The 24,359-nt window shown below is 38.7% G+C and overlaps 1 long non-coding RNA gene across 2 annotated transcripts in view; it reads right to left on the reverse strand.

Moving 5' to 3' along the window:
* The window catches only part of LOC120103506 (uncharacterized), a 52,459-nt gene that overhangs the window by 19,153 nt on the left and 8,947 nt on the right, over positions 1 to 24,359 (reverse strand). For both annotated transcript variants that reach the window (XR_005505772.2, XR_005505760.2), the window contains exons 3-4: positions 12,620 to 12,748; positions 10,368 to 10,443 (exon numbers count right to left, since the gene is read on the reverse strand). This is a non-coding gene — a long non-coding RNA (uncharacterized LOC120103506). The remainder of the gene's footprint in view (positions 1 to 10,367; positions 10,444 to 12,619; positions 12,749 to 24,359) is intronic.

The raw sequence follows: 24,359 nt of genomic DNA on the forward strand, positions 1-24,359 counted from the left end.
GGCCTTGGCGGGTGTCAATGGGAGGAGGGGCCCTTGATCCTGTGAAGGCTATATGCCCCAGTGTGGGGGAATGTTAGGGCAGGGAGGTAGGAGGAATTGGGTGGGTGTGGGAGCACCCTCATAGAAGCAGGGGGAGGGGGAATGGGATAGGGGGTTTCTGGAGGGAAAACTGGGAAAAAGAACAACATTTGAAATGAAAATAAAGAAAATATCCAATAAAAAAATACAATCTTCCTAGTACTTTAGTCATTGGACTAAAGTAGAAATTTCTGACAATTCACTCAACAATTGTCATATACCTATGTATTCTGTGTCATTATTCAATGGTATGGATTGGTCACAGAAACAGCTAAGAATTTGCAGAACTGTAGAGAGTTTATTTACTTCATTGTTTAAGTTTGGAAAGAGAGGAATTACCATGAGTTTACTGAAAGCCATAAAACTACCAAATGCTAGCATTCTTTGATTTCGTTCTCTGTAATTTTATATTTTTATATAAAAATGCTTTAATATTATAATTAGATTTTATAGCTATTGCATTTTTGGGCTATTGTAACTTGGCTTTAAACATTGTTTTTGCATTCCAAGCTATCAATGTTAGTACATCAAAATTTAAATTGTTAATGTCACTTGTACTGATGTAGTGTTAGTTTAAGTTCACTAAAGACTCTGGGAATAATTTTGTCTGCACAGGGTGTCCCTATGTATCCTTGGCTGGCCAGCAACTAGCTATGTAAACCAGGCTGGCTTTGAATTTGAATTTCTGTTTCATTTATGCCCTCATTCTCAGGAGAAAACTTGTACAATCATGACCATCTCTAGGCTCTGGAATTTTTCAGAATGACAGTTATGCCTTCTTTGAGAAAACCATTATTTCTTTTATTATATATATATATTTTACTCATATTTTTCTTTCCTTATACTACTGGCAATACTGGGATACTACTTCCTTGAAAGACAATATTGATTATGATTAGTTACAAATGATATACTTGTCTTGAATTTGATGTTAGAAATAAAAGGATTTATTCTTTCATATTATGAAAGTCTCCTTTCATATTATGGTAGTCTCCTTTACATCAGAACAAAGGAATACCCTATTTATAATATTCTTAACATACTTTCACCATGAATGAAAATATTTTCTGAAAATATTTTTGCCACATATTGCAATGATTATATGATTTTTCTCTCACATTTTGATGACTATCACATTACTTTTTAATAAAACTGACAGAAGCATAACAGCAGTAAAGTGTTTTTTTTTTCCTGAGGATAGACATTCTCATGTAGAGAACGTCAGAGAAATTGGGGGATGGCTCTTTGACTCCAGGGTAAATTGAATTGATAAATGAGTTCCTCGAGGGAAGAAATAAGACCTTGAAAAATGATTATGGGTTTTTCCAGAGAAATCCAGGTGAAATTCTCCATGTCACTACTTCTTAAAACAAATCAATAGTTATCCTTTCATTAACTAAGTCATCAAGTGAATACAATTATGTCCAACGCTGAAGGGAAGCACTGACCAGTGAGTATTATAGGGACTAAGCAGCTGTGTCGTACCTGAAGGCTAGGAAAGTCTACCAAGAGAGCTTGCTGGGGAACATTCACAGCATCAGCATTGTCAGTGTCCCATGGCAGATAAAGCGGTGTGGGAAATGATTGACACAATGAATTCATACCCAGACATGACCATCAAAGCCCTTCAACATATCCTGAAAATGTGAGGAGTGTGCGTGGGTGTGTATACTAGGAAAGTATTGACTGAGTCTAGAGTTTTTTTCTTCTTCTTCTTTTTTTTTTTAAGAAATGTACTCTCTGCCTCTTAAAATAGTATCTGTCACTGCCTGAATAATTTCCGCGTATGAGTTATACATTGCTTCCACTGTTACATTTTCATGTATCTTTGGCTTTGAAGCGCCCTTCAAGGGGTTACGGCTATTAGTTTCTCCGCCCACTGTCCACTTGATCTCACATTGCTACCGCGATAGCTAGCCTATAATGGGATTTTTTTTAAAGCAACACTTAAATTGTTTTAGAAAACACGAATAAGCATAACTTTTTTCCCTCGTTTAATTTTCTCCCTTGCAGTCTGGTGGAAAGAGAAGCTATCTTAGCCCAGCTCTCTAGCAGATACTCTGTTTCCCGTGTTCCGTATGAAGGAAGCCATGTATTAAATTGGGATGAGCCCTTGCATTTCATCACAGAAAGTGAGTGTTGGCTTGAAATGGAGGATCAGCTCATGTGGGAATGAGATGGTGCCTGGATCATAAACTGCTACTCCAGGGCAAAGGACCGAATTATTAAAACCATTGTTTATGGTCCTTATCATTTACAAACAGGTGAACATGGAAAAAGGACTTTCAATTTCCCTAAATTAATTTTCAGTTGAGGGTTCTCTTGTGTTAAAAAGATAAGAAATTTGTTTAGAATTACAGTACAAGGAGAGTACAGCTCTTTAAAGGACCTGCAAGCATAAGGTTACCTAGCAAATGCGGATACGGCATTTCTCAGACACTATTCCTTTTTACCACACATTTGAGAAACTGAACAGACCTTAAAACAAACAATTCTCTAACTCATCCTCCTATCTCCTCACAGCAGCTTCTGAGGCAATGACTGTGGAGATGAGTCTAGGATTTTTTTTTTAAGAAATAATGACAATATTGCTATACTGATAAATCCAAGACTTTAGCATTGTGTTGCTGTATTACACAAGAAGGCCCTCCCCAGTATAAAACTATTAAAAAGACTCAGCCTTTTGGTTTGAAAGGTATCTGTTCTCATATCCTCAATTGATGGCTCTCATCTACTCTTTATGTACACCAACCATCTCCCCAACGCACCGGATTATCCTACTGATATCCCTCCTCTAACCCCACATACACATAGTTCAATACACACTCAAAACCCCATCAGTCTCTATAACTATTGGAATGGAGCTATTAATCGTAATGACTTATGTTTTAGGGATGTCTCTTATGTCAAATCACCTTATCAATCATTTGAGGCAAATGAACTCACTTCCACCATACAAAACTGTTGCCTGCTAACAATACCTACCATAAATATACCAATTCTACTAATCCGAAATTTTCAAGACTGGTGACTTATGCAAATCCCTGTCATTTGCAAAGAAAGGACTTCAAATGAAATTTTCTTTTCGATTGCCACGTTAGTGTATTTAACCAGTTTTTAGTATGACCCAGCATGTTAGCGTCTCTTCAACAGCTGTTTGTGGAATGTGTACAAGGACTATGAAATATGACTTCCTAGATGATTAACCATAGTTTTATAATAGTCAACTCTTCTTCAACCTCATTTACATTACAGGAACTTTTATCTAATAATAGTTTATCAATAAGCTGGAGCACGCCCCCTCTCAAGAGTAACTGGCTCTCATCCTTTAGTATTAGAGTGGAGTTTCTTCATCTACCCTTTCGTTTATTAAACAAGTATGACATTGCAAAGTATTCTAAGATGACCTCAAAGCCTCCCAAATATTACCTACTACTCAAATCTACAGAATGTCCTCCCATACTGAAAATTTTGCTACTTAGAAGTCACCAGGTTGAGCCACGTGTCTTAAGCTCTTTCTAGGTTGTAAATCTATATTGAATATATTTGAGTATTTTACCTCAGCACAGAGCTGTACAATTTGGATAAAGTTTGGTAAAGTAAATCCCCATTGAGGTACTAAGCAACTCAATAACTATATCCTCAACAATGAGTAGACCACGGCAGAGTTAATCTTTAGAGTCACTTTGTCTGGATTTAGAATCAGCACGGAAATTCATTTTCTGGGAGGATGTGAGGGGATCTTTCCTGAACGGTTTACTTGGGGATGAAAGATTCACTTTGAATGTGCACAATGTCATCCCATGGTTTGAAGTTCTGAGCTGAATAAAAAACTCAAAAAAAAAAAAAAAAAAAACCTCAACAGAATTACAGTCTCGGCCTCAGCCTTGGTCTCGGTCTCGGTCTCGGTCTCTGTCTCTCTCTGTCTGTCTGTCTCTCTCTCTCTCCCCTCCCTCCCTCCCTCCCTCCTTTAACCCTCCCCCCTCCTCCCTCCTTCCCTCCCTTCCTCTCTTTTTCCTGGAAAATGATGTGTCCAGCTGCTAAACATACCTGCTGCAATGAAATCTATCTCCTCCAACTACGAACCAAAATGCACTCCCTAGCTTGCTTTGTCTCTGGTGTTTTGCAAATGAGAAAAATAAGTAAACTCCAAGTAAAAGTAACAATATGTAAAGCAAAAGCTTTAAAGAATCTACAACATGATATCACATATCAAAACCAAGGGAATGATCCTAATAAGAATAGAGTGAATCAGCAGGAGACCTGAGAAGAAGAAAGCCAACTCTGCTTTTACATTAGAAAAAGGTCTTTCAACTGGCCACAAAGCTTGGGCAGAGAAAATGAAAAGCCACTTAGTCCTTTTCACAGCAAGGGAAGTATACTCGCTATGCTTCACCCCAGTCACCTACTCTGAGCTGACAGATGTCACAACTAATTTTTCAGTTATTAAAATACAGTCGCCCCATCTCGTTATGGGGACAGGTCAGTGTATGCTATGCTCAGGATCCTTTTGTGCAGAATGTTGGATTGGCATTCATTAAAACCCTTTCTTCAATCATTTTACTCTCATTATGCAGAACAAGGGCTTAGGTAAGTAGGGATTAAAGCAAGAATTATTCTAAAGCAAGAAGCTTTATCCTCAAGACTTGAAAATAGAGAGAAACCAGTTACAAATGTAGGATTAGATTATAAACTTGTTCACTGAACAGTTACATGGCAATTTGCTGTGGTAATTATTACCATTAATTTGAGAGCCAATAATTATTATAGAACTTCTACCGTTTCATCTCTCATTTATTCCGAAATCCTGGGGTATATTTATTCATTTATTTTTCACATACCTGGTTTGCTTGATTGCTCTATAAACCTCTATCCTAATGACATGTTTTTAAATCACAGACATTTTGGATGCAAACCAAAAACTTCTGAGATTACCCTTCGTACAACAGAAAGGCAGTGAGTGCACAGAGATTGAAGAAGTAATTCATCTTGGTCACCCTTCTCTGTGCTGTCCACCCCAGAGGTTAATAGAACAGAAAGCAGTGGCTGCCATCTTGGACCACATTCCATTTCAATTTTCTCGTCACGAACGCAATGCTTTTTCTAGCCGAGGGGAGTGAACAGGATCATATAAGTCTCCCCATGATGCCTTTCCCTCTGGTCTTTCCATCTGTGAAGAGCAGGACTCAGTGCTAGTGTAATTGAACCGCTGTGCTTGGCTTCTCCGCTGAAAGAGAGAGATATATAGTCCCTCTGGTGACTTGTTGCAATGGAATTTGAACTCAGCTGGATTTAACTCAAGGAGTTAAAAATTCTGGTTGAGGTAGGCATTCCATGAAAACAGGAATTTTAAATGTGGCCATGTAAAGCACTGCTCTTTTTCTGGGCACCATCATGGTGTAGAGGAAATCGTGGATTGCTGAAGTGACTCTTATTGGACCATCAAAATGAATCTGTGCTGGAGATAGTATATGCCATAGACTGGGAACCCAGATGTAATGGCAGAGGAAATGAGGAAAACCAGTGTTGAATATTCTAGATTTGCATCCTGGATACAAGAGACAAAAAAAAATCTACCTGGTCTGATATATTCTTCCTTTTACCATGAACAAACCACTGAAATGTCTGAAGCACAGTAAACCTTTCCTCTCTTAATTTGTGTATGTTGGGCATTTGTCACATTAATAGGAAAAATATAACTGTATCATTACTGTTCTCATTGCTGTTCCCAAACACCTATACAGCACAACTTAAGAGAAGGGTTTACTTTTATCTTAAAGTTTAACACTGGATCTAGCCCATCGTGGTCAGAGAGCCAAGGCAGCAAGAGCTTGAGGCAGATAGTCTGATTATGGCCATGGTCAGGACCAAGGAGTAGGCAGCAAGTAGGTTTGGGCTATCAAACATCAAGGCCCACGCATGATCTTTCACTTCTTCAGCAAAACTTCATTGTCCTAAAGATTCTACAGCCTTCCAAAAAAGGCCACAAATAATCAAGTCTTTAAACACATGAGCTGGTGGTAGTCCCTTCCCATTCAAAGGATGATAGTACTTAAACTGTAGAAGGACTAGAATCAAAGACTATAAAATTTGCAGACTTTGGACTACAGATGAATATATTAAGAAAAATCTAGGATGTGTGTGGAGGGGATTACTGGGGTGATGACCTAGTGGTTAATGGAATTCACTGCTCTTGTAGAGTACCATGTTTGATTTTGATTCCCAGTACTCACATGGTTCCCAACTCTCTGTAGCCCCAGAGGATCAACCTCTGGCCTCTGCAAACACCTGCACATCACACATGGAGACACACAATACACGTATTAAAAATCAATAAAAAATAAAGCCCTAAAACTCTAGTGGAATTATTTGGCTGTAACATGAGTGTGCTATGGTTCAGAGAGTTAAGTGACTACTTCTTTGTCCATCTAGTTTATGAAGGATAAAGGCAAAACTGAAAATCTTGTAGGTTTTCCCTGTCTGGAGCCTTTTTCTCTTTACTATACATACAGCAGTGTCTCACTGCATTTTGGGAAAGGTTTGAGCCTATTAATCAGTTTTGCTATATAAAAGAAAGATGAACTGGACAGGAATTCACAAAGCATCATTAAGATAGAATGCTATACTGATAAATCGCAGCGAAATAAACACCCACAGGTCTCCACGTATAGTTGGTTTCAGATTTTGGGATTCCCCAGGCAGAGCTAATGACAGAACCCACTAAATATAGATGAGCTTTAGGCCACTGAGGAAAATCTCTCAGCAGACAAGAAGAGAGAGGAGCTATTCATGTGTCAGGAAGATCAAGAGGCAAGGAACAGGTGTATTGATCTAGATGGGAATTGTTCTTAGCTTAGACCTGATAAGAAACATTAGGCTTTTAATTCATTATTATCTGTCTCAAGCTAGAACTGAAGGACTAACACAGGGGAAACTGCAAGTCAAAACTTAAACCTGATATATTTTCCCCATTGCAAGTTCATAGCAATGGAGTGCAACCACTCATTAAATCTCCTAATGCCTGCCACACCTCAGGCTCGGTGAGAAATGTCCAGACAAGATGGATCTTACTCCCTTCCAAGACAGCAGAAAACTTGAACTGCATAGTATTCAGAACAGAGAACCATGCAGCAGAGATCATCTTTTCAGAGGGAGGCAATGAAGAAGAATGGTGAAATCCCATTCCTGATCACAGTGAACTTTCCAGAAGAGGGAATGGGATGACTGTAGAACATTGTAGAGGAAAAGCCTGAGTTTAGCAAAGAGTGAGTGCAACTGGGGAGAGCAAAGAGTTTTTACAGCCGCTCAAGTCATCTTGGTTTGCATCCTAGGAACTAGGTATGGAGCAATATGTCTACAGCTACCATAAAGCCAAGAGGACATGGTCAGATCTAAGGTCCTCCTACATGGAGAAGTAAAGGTGAGATAGGACTGTGAAGTTGGAATTTGTGTAACTGCCAGTGGCAAGTGGACATCAAGTACACTGGCTACATTGCTTGTGGGTTCAGTCCCCATTTTAAAATGTTTTGTACAGAGGATGCTGGATACATTTATAAACACTTGCTTATGTTGGCTGTTCCTCTGCTGTCAACTTGGGCTCTGTGCTGCCCAGGTTCACCCACATCCCTAGAGGTGGTTTCATCTATCCTCTGTATGGAACCTCCTGAGAGTTAAGGCCCCTTATGGGTGGGGTAGTAAGAGATGATAAATGAACAGTAATTCTTCCCTTTAAACCCGGGCAAATGATTCTTGCTTCGGGCTTTAGTTCTCCCTCTGAGATCACCTGAGGACATGGCAGATGGAATAAGATCCCTTCCAGGAAAGCTGTGAAGAAATATTGATTCAAAGGCAGCGTGGATCTTTATGACTGTGGGTTGTAGGTAGGAGCTCAACATCAGAGGTATTGAGGAGAAGGGGGAAAGAGAAAAGATACAATAAACGTGCGCTATGTCCTGAAGCTGTTCGTGTCTTGAGGCTTAGTCAAGCAGGGGGAAAAATGAAGAGATACTGAATGCTTTCTCTTACGCCGTGGGCTCTGAAGAGACTGTGGTATTAGCTTCATTATCCTGCTGTGCTTCGGTGAAGATGAGTCTCCAGAACCGAAAAAAAAAAAAGTAATAGCTGGTCCTGGAAGCACAGTGTCCCTCATAACCTGGAAGTTGTATACTTCCAAATGCAGCTTGCATTTGCAATCTGGAGGTTCCAGACACACAATTTCTGACCTGGCTTTTTAGGCAGAGTGGCTGCTTGGATGGGTCTAAAATGGCTTGAAAAATAGACAATTTCAGACTTGTTTTTCACTAAGGAAATCCCTCCAGCACTATACACATCCTGGAGTCATAGTGCAGGCTCAAAGACACAGATGTGACTTTGTTTCCTGAATGCTGGCACCTTCCAGAGTCACAGAATAGTCTCAACTTACAGCAAACCTAGAGAGAGAGAGAACACACTCCCGTGCAAATGCCGGTGGGTTGGTTCTTGGAAAGCTCAATGTATCAGACCATGCTGGTAATCTGAATGGCGCTCTTACCATGAAATGGGATGCAAGTCATTGCTAATTAATTCAGCCACACTGGTGTATACCTCAAGATACATACATACCTCATAAGACCAAGTCAGAGGCTTTCCTCTTGGTGACTTGATTCTGACCCCCAACCACCTGTCTACCATGCATACCCTGCCCAATACCCCTCCGTATGTCTATGTTCCCTTCCGTCCAGCTTTTTCACTGTCACTCCTTGCTAGAATCCACCTGCTCACACTTATTCTGATCATATAGAATGATTTACTACCTTGTCCTTCCCAGAATCATTTCCTCTTTTAAGCTGAGAAGCTGATAGCCGGAGTTCAGCCATAATTGTAGAAGTGTAGTATTGATATTGTGAACTTCGGCTGATGTGATAAGTCAAAGATCCCTGCTATCTCCGTTTCAGCCAGTAAATGAAAAATCACATACAACAGGAAATTACATATCAATAACATGAGATGCATTTTTATTGACTAGGTTTTTAACCTAATAAGAATTTCATTCTTACTCTTTTTCTCAACTGCACAAAGGCTTTGCTTTGGGAAAATAAAATATTTAACTACTGTGGCCAAAGATGTTCATAAAAATGATACAAAAATAACAAAACTGAGCAGTAAAGTACAGATTGGGTTAAGAATTGTGTGTCAATTGATGTCTACCATTCATAACAAAATTATACTTTTGGTTGGGGATATCAATCTTAAAATACTCATGTGCTTCTGTTTCAAAATGTAATAGTAAGACTTTAGAAGAAAGCTGTTTTGCTTACACACGCACACATATGCATATACATACACATTCACACATATAAACATACATACATACATAAACACACATACAGATATAAACGGACACACATGCATGCATGTACACATATACATACAGATATGCACACACATATACACATACAGAGAATGAGAGAGAGAGAGAGCGAGAGAGAGAGAGAGAGAGAGAGAGAGAGAGAGAGAGAAACACAAAGACAGAGGCAGAGGCAGAGTAAGAGACAGAGACAGAGACAGAGACAGAGACAGAGAGAGTTCAGTAGAACACTGTGCCCTCTACAAAAGAAGAATTCTTGTTCTCATTGAATATATCTGTTGGTCTGTCTTGCCCAGAAAAGATTTCAGGAAGCAACTGTTTATTTCACAAGCAAATCATGACTCAGGTTTTTACTTTGGCTTTTTTTTTTCTTTTTTTCAGAAAAAGAGTATCTCTGAAGGAAATTCTAGAGACATTTTCTTCCCTGATAATCTTAGGCTCACACACATGAACCTGTTTTGGATGGGAAAGTTCTCAGACTGTGAACTTGGAAGTTTGGAGCAAGGCTGGGAGGCAGAGGATGTGTGGACCAAAACAAAACACAAGTTTGCAGATGCTCAGAGAGGGAAAGGAGAAGCCATACAAGCACTAGATTTTGGTTCTAAATGTTCCCACTCTCTAATTTATGGATGTGAGCTTGTGAGAAAATGTTTGTGCAATCTAGGCACACAAGGGAAATGGGATTCATTAAGTGATAAGGAATATGAAGTGGCTCTTGGGTTCAACAAATTAAAAAATACTAGATAAGCACCTAGTTAGGAATAAGAAGAAGTTAAAGGGGAGAAGAGTAGGTTCTTGACACCTCAATACTTCTACGACTCAGTGGTTAATTCCTTAGCTCTGGTCATACATCTCCCCTGCTTCTTATAGCTAACCTGAGCAAGTGTACAGAGTTAACCTGAGCCCTGACCATACGTTCTTGATTTAGCTCATCGTCAGTTACCTTCGAGCATCTGTGCAAGGACATAGACACTGTCTTATGGAGAAATTCCACTTCAGGGTGTCTTAATCTCTCCAGCCTGCCAAAGGAAAAGAGCGGAGTTAAATACCAAGTACTCGCTGTCTCAGGATTCCGAAATCAACAATTCTTGATGAAAATGAAAGTAGATTTGCTTTTGACAAACTATAACTTTCTGGATTAAAAATGGCCACTTCCTCTTAAACTTGTCTTTTGTGGTCTTTACTAGTGTCTGTGGGTGTGGAAGGAGTGAGTGCTCTGGTTTACTTTATAAGGATAATGATCTTCTTGTCAGTATAAGGCCTCGTTCCCAAGGCTTCGCTCAACTCTAACCATTCTCTGAAAGGCTCCATCTCCAAACACAGCACTATTGGAGGTCATTATTAGTATACATCTTAGGAACATACTTGTTCCCCAGTGAGGGATGACTTCAAATAATGATGGCGTCGAAACCAAAACCGCATAAAGATAAAACACACACACACACACACACACACACACACACACACACACACACACACGAAATAGGCACACAGTGACGAACAATAGATATTGAGAATATAAAGCAAGGTAACTGCTAGTCTTTGCCTGAGAACGTCTTTTCAGTTTCAAAGAGGAAAAAGAAACATCTTGAAAGTCATCCACAGATCAAAGTTGCCTTGAATGAATTTTGAAGATATTGAACTACTCCCAAATTAATTTTATAAATAATTGCTCTCATTTATGCATACCCAGTAGATCAGATAAACTATCTAGCCCAACACTCGTTTAAAAAGTGGGGAAAATATTTAGAAGACCTGGTGCTTGATGGTGTTTTATGTGCTAAGTTGTTCTCGGTGATAAAATGACGTGTCTCTTTACTAATTCTATACTCTATACCGATTTCCCCGTCACATCGTCAAAGGTGCAGAAAACCATCTTGGTCATCAGAAAGATAGCTATGGGGCTGGAGAGATGGCTCAGTGGTTAAGAGCACCGACTGCTCTTCCAGAGGTCCTGAGTTCAAGTCCCAGAAACCACATGGTGGCTCACAACCATCTGTAATGGGATCCGATGTCCTCTTCTGGTGTGTCTGAAGACAGCTACAGTGTACTTACATATAATAAATAAATCTTAAAAAAAAAAGAAAGATAGCTATGGGTTGCCTTCCTAATAGTCTCTAAATTTGTAGCAATTACATTATTTAATTCGTTTCTTTTTCAGAAGCGAGGGGTGAAAACCACAACATATTTGTGTGGTAGTCAGATGACAGATTGTGAGAATCAGTGTGCTCCTTCTACCCTGTGGGTCTTGGAGATTGAATTGGTGTCATTAGTCTTGGTGGCCTGAGCCCTTTGCCAGAGCATCATATCACCAGTACCGGTATTCCTTTACATTTGTATCTAACTTAACAGAAAACTCTTCTAACTCATATCTCTGGATTCCATAGCAACTGCCTTAGATATACAGCCTGCTTAGTCATGGCTATATATCTATATAGTATATATGTATAGTAGATAGTCTATGTTGTATAGTCAATGCCAGTCATGTCCATCCCCTTATGGGTGATGGGCCTCAAGACAGCATAAGAGTTAATGCGATTTTAAATCTATGGAGGTCTTCCTGGAAGAAAATTTTATATGTTCTCTATCCTATGATGATGTTAGGAGCAGACATGATGCTTGCAATTCTTTCAGTAACCAAGTTACCCAAGAGTGGAAGTGGCACTGGGAAATTATTCAACATAGTCTCGGAGAGATCCAAGACTCACAACACACATTTGTTAATCTTACTGGGAAAGCTAATTAAAGTTGATAGTCTGCTATTTTTCTCTTCATTGTGCAGCTACTTAAAGGGAAAAACTCTCTCTGTGTGTGTGTGTGTGTGTGTGTGTGTGTGTGTGTGTGTATGTTGTATGTTTGTGTGTGTATACATTTCTTTAATAAATATGTTTATGATATTTATTAAACATGATGATGTGATAAGGATATCAGTACAGAACCAGCACATTTCACTTTTACTACATAAGACAATTTGTAGCTTAGAACCCCATCCTGCATTTCTTGTTCTAAGTATTTCTCCCACGTGACAAATTAATGTTTGACTAGATCATTTATTTGACCTACTGTGTATGTATAAGTGAAAGCAATTAGTTATAAAATTAGTTTATATATACATATAGAGTTTTTTCTTAAATAGCTTTACATACACACATCCGCTTTCTTTGGAGACACCTGACTTAGGATACCTCTGCCTACCTCCAGCTTCCATAGATCATGCATTCAAAGGGGCTATTTAGTCTTCTTTTTTCTGGTTTTGCCATCCTTTTCTTTTCTGTTCTCATCTTCTCTTACTTTCTGCTTTTGCCCCTTACTGTAAGATAGGAACTGAGAAAGATGAAAGATTGACTCAGAACAGATCTTGAACTTGACTGTCTCTAAAATATTCTGTACTACGTACACAAATACCTCAGAGGACAGAGTGACAAGATTGCATGAGTGAATAATGAAGAACAAGTGTGAAATTAAAATACCAAACCAAATCAAAAAACAAACAACCAACAACATATGTCAATTCTATAGCAGCAAAGTCCTGGTTAAGAGAAGTACAAGGTAATGATTCTCTGTGAAGATAGGAAAACAGAATATATATATACTGTACTTAATTGGACATAGGGACAGTCTCAACGTTTCAGAAATGACAGTGTCGGGGTGATAGCACATGTGCTAGGTTGAGATAATCAACTGTAATGATGTCTACAAAAAGAGGACCCTAAAAGTAATTACACATTTCCAAAATGTTATCGCTTAGATTCATATAGCTTGATTAACTAGAGGCACATTTTACTGTGCCATCTCAAAGGATGTCACGTCCTTCATCATGACTAATGATCCTTAACTGATCATCTTTGTCTACCCTTGACCACAGCCTGCCACTTAGTCAAAATTCTATTCTTCCAGGAGTCCATGCATTTCCATTCCCAGAGAAGTTTTGCCCTTCAAAGGGAGTACGCAGCAAGTGAGTCTGGGAAGTGTGGGAGAAAGAAATACTTGTTTAGTTTTTAGTGAGCTAGCGAGCTAGAGAGGAGAATGCTATGTCTCTGCTAACTCTCCAGGGGACAAGGGAGTAATTGATTACACTCCATAACTGAGATTGGAAGATGAGGAAAAGCTTAAATATTTCAATCAAGATGACCTTCTACTCCCCCTGAATACTAAGCCATTTGTCTTCATTTTACTCCCAGGGCTGTGACTAAGCACTACTATATGGACGCAAGTGTAGTAGATGTTAAGTAGGAGGGGATAAATTACATTTAATACAGCTATACATCACGCGTTTTCATGAAGCTCTCGTAACAACTGTTTGTTCATTCAAAACAATGTTCGAAAAATACCCTCAGGCTGCTTGCCCTACTTCTTGTCTCTTAGAGACACAGGCGAGTCATGAGCTTGATAAGGACAGTTTCTCTAAGTGATTATTTTCATATGTGCTCAGAACAGTCACAGACTCTCACACATTGGACAATTGTGAAATTGTTCTAGAATCTGTACCTAAAGCAGAATAATGTAATATAAACAGTCAAATCCATAAATCTAGTAAGGAACTAGTGTAAGAAATATGAAAATTACCAAAGACTTCCAATTTGATTTCATTTAAAAGACGCCGAGAAATTCTAGGCAAGGAGAGACAAATAGACGTAGAACATAGTTTTTCCTACGAGTCACAGCATGATGAAGAATGGAAGGCTGTAGCTGAATGGATGATTTAATTTGGAGCATGATAGAATAATAAAATAATCGACACAATCTTATGGTTGGGAAATCCAAATTTCAAAGACATTATTTCAGTTTACTTTCTATTGTGTTACTCAGAATTCTCTATGGGATCAAAATCAATAGGACGCATATGCATTCGTAATGAATGCACTTGATTTGTTTACATGACTAGGGCCATGTAGTCACAAATGGCTATTTATACACTGAACAGGCTGAGAACCTGATAGTTTATCTCTCATCAAACCAGGATACCTCAGTGGTCCCTATCTGAACCTGTAAGCTTCGAGGATTTCTGGAGAGGACCTGGTCTTTAGTTTGCACTGAAATCTCCCATCAGTGAAGGACTGCAGCAGCAGTAATGGTGTAGAAGCACTCAATGCCAAAAAAATAAATGCAAGGGGATCCAATAGCAGGGAGAAAACAGTGAGACAGTCTACCCCACTTGTTGGGGAAGGGGGACTCACATGAAGACCATGCTGCACATTTGCTACATATGTACACAGGGTCTAGGTCCAACTCCTGAGTGCTTCCTGGTTGGTGGCCCAAGCTCTGTGAGCCCCAATGGTCCCAGGTTAGTTGACTCTGTAGGTCTTCTTGTGGTGTTCTTGAGGCATTGGCTTGTTCATTTCTATCTCCTACTCTTCCATGAGACTACCTGAGCTCCACCTGATGTTTGGTGGTGGATCTCTTCATCTGACACTATCTGCTGCTGGATTAAGCTTGTTAGGAGACAGTTATGTTCGGTTCCTGTCTGTAAACATAACAGAGTATCATAATAGTGTCAGGGATTGGCTCTCTTACATGAGATGGGTTTCAAGTTGGGGCAGTCATTGATTGGTTGTTTCCTCAGGCTCTGCTCTATCTTTATCCCTGTAAATTTTGTAGGCAAGACAAATTTTGGGTTGAAGGTTTTGTACTGCCTGGTGGGGCCTCAGTGGGAGAGGATTGCCTAGTCATGCTGGGACCAGATATCATAGGGTGGGGTGGTACCCAAGGGATTCCCCCACTACAAGCAGAAGGGAAGGGGGCAATGGAGAAAGGGATTTGTAAGGGTGGAACTGGGAGAAGAGGAGATATGGCAGAGATAACATTCATAGCAATAATAGGAGCAAGGACTGTCATCAGATAAAATTGCACTCACATCTGTACTCCATTACACGATGCTACTTTGCATCATGACTAAATAAAGCTCACTTAATTTCTTAAGACACATTTTCCCCATTTAAAAAGAGAATGGTAAATGTAACCTCAATTGGTTTCCTTTCAATATTAATGGAAATGATGGATGTAGATATTTAGAAAAATCTGCCCAGTAGAATGGCATCATTACATCTGCTCTAGCCTCAGATATGTCTCTACACTTGACAAGCCCCCTTCTACATCTTATAGGTAGTTTTTGGTTTATACGCTTTTGCAACTTATTCCATAAACAGCTCTCACTGTCTTCTATATGGGTTGTTTTATTCTCCCAGTATTTACTGACTTATTTTCAAGGTGGCATTTACCTTGAGAATAGATAACTATTAGGTTTCCTGCTACTACTATGGTCCTCCCAAGTTCTGAGGTTCTGTGGGAGCAGGTGAGGGCATATTGGTGACTTACAGGAAAGTCAGATGCTTGTGGCTGTCGTATGTAAACAAGAGAAATAAGAAAGGACTCCCATACGGGATGAATGGGTACCCTCTGTCCCTTTCAGCACAGCAAGGGTAGAAGATTCCTGACTTACCCAGCTCAGAGCTAATGTAGACAACAGACTCTGACTGTGGAGTTTAATTTCCCATTTTTATCTGTCACTTGAAAACACCAACATAATCCAACTTCAGTTCCAGGAAGAGCACACCTTGGCACCATGCAAGAGTGTCAACGGTGCTCACAGCCCAGTCAGGCTTTTTGGAACAGAAGGAGGAGTATAAATAAAAGAAACCAAGTACATTAGCGACTCTCTCCGCTCCATATGTTAACATAATTGCAGCTTCCCTTCTCTCCCACATGGCCTCAGAAGCTAAAAATGCAAGATCTCAGTGCTCTGCTTTTATTTTTGTTTGTTTTCCAATATATGCTGCAGAGAAAGGTGAGCACCGGGCTATTTTTCAGTTGCAGAAGAAAGGAACTCAGTTGAAGGAGCAATGAGTCAGGGAAAGTGTCTGATAAACAAAAGCCATTGCTAAAAGGTCTCCTGAAGAAGCCTTTGCCCTGTGTAGAAAATGAACCAGACTTGTTTGCCAGGGTTGTTTCCTTGGATCCAAGCCTTGAAAAAAATCCTACATGCAGAATATCATAAGGACAATTTTATTTTTTATTTTGGCTTTGCTTTTAGTTTGCTATCCTCCCCCCCCCCACACACACACCAAATAAATAAATCTGCATTTATTACCTCTCTGAGGCAAGAAGGAAAAAGATAGCCTTGTGTACCTAATTTTGTACAGAGAGAACAATCAGTTCATGTTATAGGGTTAAAGTTCACTTAAGGGGAAGTACCTCACACCTTCTCTCCTTGAAATTATGGTTTATCTCCCACTCTTTATCAGGGACCTTCCATGAAGCAAATGAATTCTTTTTACAAACAAGCAACTGAGAGCTAATACATGGTTGGTAGTAAGTCAGCTAGAAACCTCCTCCCATTGTTTTTCCTCCCTGTTATATTACCTATTTGAAGAACATGATAAAGTATTTTTTTAATCCAACACAATCTTCTAGCTTATTGTTATTTATCTAAATGCATACAATATTAAGAAATAATATCTTTAAAACTCCAGATGTTATCTGGAAATGATGATCAACTACATTGTAAATTTAAGCCTTCAAAGTACTTAAGACTATTTAATTTTTTAAAATTTAGACATAAGTCTCAGATGGCTGGAGAAAGAACATTATGATGTGTTGGTTATTTGGGAGATTTTCATCTTCCTATGATTCTGGACACTAGGACTTTAACTGGATATAGGGAGAGGAGGAGGTAGAAGAGGAAGAAGGTGAACAGGCAATGGAAAGAGACCATAAAGGAAAACAGGAGACAGTAAAAAAAAATAACATTTTAGCTCATCAGATCCAAGATATTCAGTAGTGGCATAAAAACAAACAAACAAAAAATACCTATATAGCTGTGTCAATGGACTGTTAGCATAGCTCTTCTGGAAATGCTATTGTTATGAACTTGAGAATGTATCTGAAAGTACTTCCTAGCTTAGCAAGCTCATCTCCCAGACTTAGATGACTTTTATGGTCATTGTCATCTTTGGTTTATCACTAGTGTTCTTGCAGTATGTTTAGCTTGAAAGCATTTACATTAGAGATACTTCCAAAGATCTCTAGGTTAGGTGCCTTCCTCAAGAGTTCACTCAGCAGGAGTAGGCTATGATAGGAGAAATGCTATCCTCAAGGGCAGACATGGTTCTGAGCTAAAATGTGTTTCCCCAGTCATAAATCACAGGGCTCAATTGCACATTTTGTACTTTCTGCTCTATTCTTTCTCTTGCCCCCATTGACTTGAGATGCCTGTCTCTGATTATTCTCGGCAGGACGCTGCTTAGCATGTCCTCACTAAATAAAGATTTGGATTGTCACTGAACTTCTATCATGCTGCTTGCTCTCACTCAACAAGAACTTTCTGTTTCTTCCTCCTCAGAATGTCTTAAAGACTGCAGGTTAATCCTTCCTTCTTGGTAGGCGATTTTATCCATGAACACTCGGATACTGGGAGATTCAGCTCTCAGTGGTTATTTTTAGTACTCAATTGATTCAAGCATCTTCCAAATTCTCAGGGAAAAAAATCACTTCAACCAAGAGATCCTATCAATCACAGCATGGTTTGCATGCTTATTTAGCTGGTTAGTAATTAAAGGCAGCTAAAAATACCAGGCATGCATGAATGGTGTGATTTTTATATCTTAGCTCCTTCCCAGAGAAGATGCAAGACCCATCAATCAAACAGTTGGTAGCTGAAGTCATTATCACTGAAATTAAGGCAATTATACACAAATGAATATTAATGAAGTACCTAGTCAAAATTAGGGTCAGTTCTTAACACTTGAAAAGAAATTGTAGAAAATCTAAGTTCAATGCTAATCCATTGAAAGGTAACATAAGAACACACCTTCCAGATCTGGCTGTACTTTGGTTAATGGAGACTCCAATATGGTGATGTTTTCTTGCTTTGGAGACAAATGGTTTTATACCTGTACTATGGCTTCTGTTTAAAGGTTCTAAAATGGTTTATAAACCTACTTTAATGTAGTGATGAGAAACACATACATGGGTCCTACACACTTCAATTTTAGAAGTCTGAGAATGATCTTCATTGCTCTGCACAGTACCTTTGTTTATAAAATAAGGAGAAAATGCAGGCTGATCTTCATGGCTGTTTTAGTTCTTGTACCCCATTATTACTGCATCCGAATGTGGAACAAGAACAAATCATTTTAAGTGCTTTGAAACACGAAAGAATTGTAGTAGAACATGGCTTTCCAGGGGATTCGCTGAGAAATCTATGAATACGAAAAAATGTGAAAATAGAAATGGTCTGAATTTTCTACATCTGTGTAGGTGGTTAAAATGTGTGGAAAGAACTCCTTCAACAGCCTCCAAGATGGATACTGCATCCCAGGACTCCAGGGACCATGTGAATAGCAGGGGTTGTGTGGATGGCTCTCCTGGGGCAGCGTGGTACACAACCTGCCTAGACAAAGATCTTAGCTCTGCAGAGAGAAATGAGGTTGGATTGATTGCCCACTTCACGCAACACTTTAGTCCACAGAAAACAAGCAAAAGAAAAGGAAAAAGCAAGAAAAGAGGGGAGGAACACTCTTCTAGGATAACTCTGAAGTAGAGTTGATTTGGACCCCACAGGCCTTTAGGTCAGCCATGCTGCATGCATCCAACAAGCGAACAACAAATGGAATCTTTTTAATAGTCTTGATAAGATACTTATGTGATGCTCTTGTTTTAAAGCCTCCAAGAAGGAGGAAGAATTAGGGCAACATGAGCTGCCTCTTCTGCAAGGGTCTGAGAATGATGATCCACGGGACAAAGGTGTCCAATGAAAATGATGGGAGAGAGGAATCACTGAAGTAAGCTGTGGGGGAAGCAGTTATTCCTGCTGAATCCCACCAGCTCATGTTGAAGGTTCTGTTTTTATTTTGTTTAATTTTTTCAGAAATCTCAGCTGCAGGAAAGAGACACAGAATCACCACAAAACTGTAAACCTGAAGAGATGGATGTTGCCAGTCTGGAGTATTTGAAGAAATGGTCACACGTAGAAGCAAGGCTATTAGGTAAATGCTCTCTTAATCCTCAGACCTCATGCCATGCTGCTCTAGGCAGCACCCATGCAGGGAAGCTTATATATAAGAATTGGACATTCACCAATTCTTACTATATTAATTTGTGAATTTTCTCAATTTCGATTGGATTTTGTAGAAGCCTGAAAAGATAGGAAGTGTATAGATGTAGAAGTTACAGATGTGTTTAATGAGGTATAAAGAAGAGTATACGTGCTTACATACATGTCCACACATACACACTTAACTGTATATGCACATGTCTTCACTCTCATGCACACATATTGCACACACATGCACACATAAACAAACACAGACTTTCAGTTGGAAGCTGATATTTGAGGACAATTAGTTACAACTGAATCATAAACCAGTGGTGAGTAAAGGTCAATGATTTATTTATTGCTAGTCTAACAGTTTGAATTCTACAATAAGTATGGACAGAAATCATTTTTCCAAGCAGCATATACAATCATTACAAGACAACGTTCTGTGACACCATTGTGGTTATGGCTGCAATTGTCCTTTTCTAGAGCTGCTCAAGTGAGGGCCTGCTGATTATGCCAGGAGGTGTCATGCTGGCCTTATATGTTGTCTAGAGACTATCCCTTTACATCCCAGAACAATAAACAAATATAGGTTGTGTGGATGTTAATGTGAACATTCCCTTCCTCTTATTCTTTTACCCAGAATTCTTAGGAAGAATATTTTATTACTTGAATACTAGACTCATTAGGAATATTTTAAAACAAACTATCTGGGAATTGAGCCACCAGTAAATGCACAAGTGATATTTGCAGAGATGCATACCCAAAGTCTCTTTTAATACATTAGGAAAGAATTCCAAATCACACTCAGGAAATCCTGGGCATCTCCAAATTTTATATTCCAGGAGTAATTTTCTATTTTGCTAGTAGTCTTTGTACTAGAATTTTCTAATTTCATTATTTATGTCCATTATGTATTGACACAGAACAAAGGAAATATAATTTGAGAGTTTTCACTTAATTATGCCATTTCAAAACAATGCACTAAGAACAATTCTTATGACTCAAAGGATACCAGCTTTACCCACATGGCTACTTTTCCATTCATGTACTTTAAAAAATATTGTAAATAAGAAATCACCTTTTAAATACAGGAAAACTGAGGATAATATATCACAGCCATTTAGTTATTCAATCCTAAGAAGCATCATCTTCCAGAAGACTCCAGCTTGTTTTCTATTCTAAGAAGAGAAATATATTCACCAACTCAACAAAAGGACTTCCTCCCCAACTCTATCTTTCCCTTAATCCTTCCCCAGGGATAATGGGTTTCCCTCTGTTAAGAAGTACAGTGCTTGGGGTTGGGGATTTAGCTCAGTGGTAGAGCGCTTACCTAGGAAGCGCAAGGCCCTGGGTTCGATCCCCAGCTCCGAAAAAAAGAACCAGAAAAAAAAAAAAAGAAGTACAGAGCTCATTATTTTGTGTGTTTACTGTGCTTTACACATTCATAAACACGTATTCTAAGTACACCTTAAACTTTAAAACACTACCCAAGTTTTGGTCACTCCCAACTCCCAAACAATGTACACGTCTGAGCTCCCTTTACTAATTTACTTTACTATAGACTAATTAACAGGGCTTCTTATTTTCCCCTACTACCAGAACCCAGTTGTGAAGAGAGTAGCATTGCCTCAAGTCTTCTGAAACTATGAGGAAATGTCTCTGGTACACAGCTTCTGGAACATCATTCCTGTTGCAGCATTCAATCTGTACACATTTTATCCTCATTCTTCAAAATGACTGGTATTTCATTCTTACAGACATAACCTTGCCTATTTCATGCTATTTGCTCTATAATGTAACTTTACATTTTTGGTAAATTTTGAACACAAATTTAGAGGAAGTAATACCAATATAGGTGGATTTTAATTTTAGCTGGCATCTGTTTTACATTAAAGTTTTCAGTAGTTTTTGTGTCCTATGATAATTTAAATTACATATACAATTATTTATACATATATAATTATTTTATATATATGCAAATACACAGATTTATTTATGATATCTCTACCTACATTTTGCCTCAATTTCTTACTTATATTTCATTTATATTTTTCTTAGCTTTACTGTACCATCCACTAAATAAATGCCATCTATCAATCATTTTGTCTTTTCCATTTCTTAATACACATATTTGTCAATACCTAAGGCTAAAGGCCAGTGAGATAGCTCAATGTGTAATGGTGCTTGCCTAGATGTGGATGACCTGTGTTTGATCCCAAGATCCCACATGGTAGAAAGAGAAAGGTTAAAAGAAATAGCACATGGTTTTCTGATTATCATAAGTGAGCCATGGTACACTCAGGCACAAGCACACACACACACACACACACACACACACGCACACACACAAACCTAAATACATATTATAAGTTTTTTTTAAATGTAACACTAGTTATATCACTACCCTGCCTATAAATAAGAAGGAATCTGACCCAAGATGCTTGAATTCTCATAAGTCTGGCTGTGTGTTTTTCTGTCAATCCAGTTTCTTTGTACTTTTATGTTAAAGAGTTAAATTATTTTACTCTTGTTTTGAAACAACACATATATTTATTAAGCACGTGTTTATTATTTTTCTCTGGTTTTCTTGAATTGAGTTTATTCCAACTATGTTTTCTCAAATACATTCATGCAATAATTATCAACTGATGTTTGTTTTGTCCTGTTCTCATTTGTTTGTACTTTGTCTTGTTTTATTATTATTATTATTATTATTATTATTATTATTATTATTATTATTATTACTATTCTTTGGATGCCTGTTTGTTTTCTAATGAGACAAGAAAGGGCATGGATTTGAATAGAAGGAAAAGGGGAAAGTATCTCAGAAAATTTGGAGGAGAGGAAACTAATCAGAATATATTATAGGAAAAAATATCTATTTTCAATGAAAGAAATAAAAAAGATTTTCAGAAATTGTTCTCTGGGTAGATATTTTATATCTCACTCTACCCTAACCTTGTATTCTTCTGAGATGTGGGTTGTTCTCATTTCAAGGATGAAATACTTAATATGTCTTTTTATCTCTTTGAGAACAATAACAGTTTCTTTTTGCTTGGGCTTTCTTGTTCTGTTATTTGTTGGAGGTGGGTTTTTCTAACCTTCTTCAGTCCATGTTTCTTGTAAGCGTCTTGTTCTGTTTAAATGTTTTTTCTTTCTTTTTTGTTAGAGGAGCTGTACAATGAATGACTCGTCATAATTAAAAAAAAATAAAAATAAAATGTGAACAGCTACTAAATTTCCCAGAAACATGGAGAACAAAGACATGGTGTCAACTCCAACTCCATATGAGGCTATTGTGGGGACCACGGGCTGAGAATCACTACTTCCCACATCATCACCATCTCTTTCACCTTTTAGTAAACTAACAAATGCTCAGCAGAGGTTATCAATCTTCATGGTCATGGTTTCCTCATTCATGCTCACACTCTGAGGGGGGTGGAATAAGTTCGGCCTTTTCTGGTGTAGATGGCTAGATACATTTTCATTATAGTTTTAAGAAAAGGAAACATGCAAGAACCACTGAGGCTATGAAGGGGCTTAGTAAAAACTCCATGGGTCTCAATAGGTCTCACAACCTCCGTATTAGATGCTTCTAACGCAAAAGTTAATGCTTGCTCTTGACCCAATAGATTGTCTCCTTGAGTCCTTTACCCCCATAATCTCGCAGCTCTTATATTCAAATGTCTCTCTATCACATGATCAAGTTAGACGAGTTTTGTTGGTTGATTAGTTGGTTTTGAATTTTATTTTTGACAATTGATCTATGTATGCTTAAATGCTACCTTGCTTTTTTTTAATTGGATATTTTTCTCGTCCATAAATCCCCTATCCCATCTCCCCTCACCCTTCTTCTATGAGGGTGTTCCACCACCCATCCACCCACCCCTTCCCACCTCCTTGCCCTGACATTCCCCTTATTACAGGGGGTGGGGGTTGAGCCTTGGCAGGACCAAGAGCTTCTCCTCCCACTGATGCCCAACCAGGCCATCCTCTGCTACATATGCAGCTGGAGCCATGGGTCTGTCCATGTGTACTCTTTAGATGGTGATTTAGTCCCTGAAAGCTCTGGTTGGTTGGTATTATTGTTTATATGGAGTTGCAAACCCCTTCAGCTCCTTCAGTCCTTTCTCTAACTCCTTCAGTGGGGACCCTGATCTCAGTCCAATGATTGGCTGCGAGTATCCACCTCTGTATTTGTCATTGCTTTGTAAGTTTTTTTTTGTTTGTTTTTTTGTTTGTTTGTTTGTTTGTTTGTTTTTACCTAGTTAACTTAGCTTGTTATCTTCCAGGGCCCCTAACAGTCCATTTACCTAACACAGTGGCAATCCTTATGAGCAGCACATGAGTCCTTCCTTCACACTAGTCTTTCTAATTAGATATTAGTGTTCACACTTCACAGATGAGAAGATAGACCTTGGGGACAAGCCTGAAGATGATGTTACAGTGCTGTCACTTGAAACCAGAAATTTCTGTCACCAAAGCCCATTTACAATCAATTGGCAAATTATGTGTATTCTTAGTCTTCAAAGAATGGCCACTTGCCTAAAAGAGGTATAAGACTGCTTTTGTAAGCATGTGCCTTTATGTGTGTGTATCTGTGTGTGTGTCCGAATATATGGAGTATATATCCGACTGTGTGTCTGTGTTTGTGTGTGTGCATGTGTCTGTCTGTGTCTATGTGTATATGTCCCTATGTGTGATTGTGTGTCTGTGTTTGTGTGTGTTTTATATATCTATATGTAGGTGTGAGACAGAGTTCTTAAAATGTGGTGCCACCATGGTGCTCAGTTTAGGCAACACCATCTCTCACTCATTCACCTCCTTTCTTTCTCTTTGCTCATTCAACAGACTCTAATAAACACCTTATTTCCCTTCTCACTGACTTTCTATTTA

This window comes from Rattus norvegicus, chromosome 6, assembly GCF_036323735.1.
Source record: "Rattus norvegicus strain BN/NHsdMcwi chromosome 6, GRCr8, whole genome shotgun sequence".
NCBI lineage: Eukaryota > Metazoa > Chordata > Mammalia > Rodentia > Muridae > Rattus > Rattus norvegicus.